The 1,117-nt window shown below is 42.1% G+C and overlaps 1 pseudogene; it reads right to left on the minus strand.

Annotated features, from left to right (window-relative positions):
- Positions 1–6: 6 nt before the first annotated feature.
- LOC106321897 lies at positions 7–1,111 on the minus strand (annotated as a pseudogene).
- Positions 1,112–1,117: the final 6 nt, after the last annotated feature.

Genomic DNA, 1,117 nt, shown 5'->3' on the forward strand with positions numbered 1-1,117 from the left:
GAAGACCACACTCTTTTATCACCCAAAAGTAATCGTGAACCTTGAAGTCAAAGACAAATTCGCTTTCTCCTTCAGGATTGTTGCACTCGTCTAAAGAAAAAGAAGCTTCAAATACAAAGATATGGTCTGTGAATGCACGTGGAGTTGGTAATATATGCACACTCGATCCATATCGAGTAGTGAGTGACCCCATTCTGTTTGCCGTCGACGCGACAAGATAGCCTCATAGTATCCTGTTTCTTATAATGATCGCTATGTGGGTAAGTATCATAATCACCATAGAATATGACCTCCTCGTCATAGTCATCATCCTCCTCATCAACATCGCCCTCGTCGTCGATCATTAAAAGACAAGCCTTAAATTTCAAGAACATAGGAAGATGCCTCTCTTTCAAATGGATTGTTATGGAACCTCCAGTAGCTCGATGAATGAAGTGTCGGGAAACTTCTCCAGCGGGTAAAAGCGCATGTTTGCAAACCGATGTCTGGATGAGCTCTCTAGCCTCATGATTCAAGTTGACGCAGTTCAAAAAATTCAGACGGATGTCTGGATTGTGAAAGGAGCCATCTATTGTCTCAAGTGAGACACAGTTCTCCGCATCTAGAGATGAAAGGGAATCTTGAGGCTGAGGTAACGAAACAAGACTTCGACATTCATAGATAGTGAAAGCTGTTTTAGTTGAGGAAGTTGTTTGATGTAATCTGGAATAGTCTTGAAATCATTACGGATGAAGAACAGTGACAGTGGAGAAATGTAAACCGTCTCTGGCAGACAAATCTGTAACATGTCCGTCTGTAAAGTCCACTGGTTTAAGAAGTCAGAAAACCACCTGATGTTTACTTCCACATACCTAGAGGTATCCTTATCACCACGAGTAATATGCATACAAGAAACACCTACCATCTTGGATATTCTTGATAATGAAACGTTGTCCAGCTTCCAGCATCTGAACATAGCCAAGTGTCGAAGCTGAGAGAGATTCTCGATCCACGGAGGAACTTCTTCTATTAATGTATCACTCAAGTCCAGCTCTTCAATTCCTTCAGGAACAGGTGGAAACACCTTCAGGCTTCTGCACCTCTGCATCTCTAGTTTATAGAGACAAGACCACAACCT

This window comes from Brassica oleracea, unplaced genomic scaffold, assembly GCF_000695525.1.
Source record: "Brassica oleracea var. oleracea cultivar TO1000 unplaced genomic scaffold, BOL UnpScaffold03716, whole genome shotgun sequence".
NCBI classification, from domain to species: domain Eukaryota; kingdom Viridiplantae; phylum Streptophyta; class Magnoliopsida; order Brassicales; family Brassicaceae; genus Brassica; species Brassica oleracea.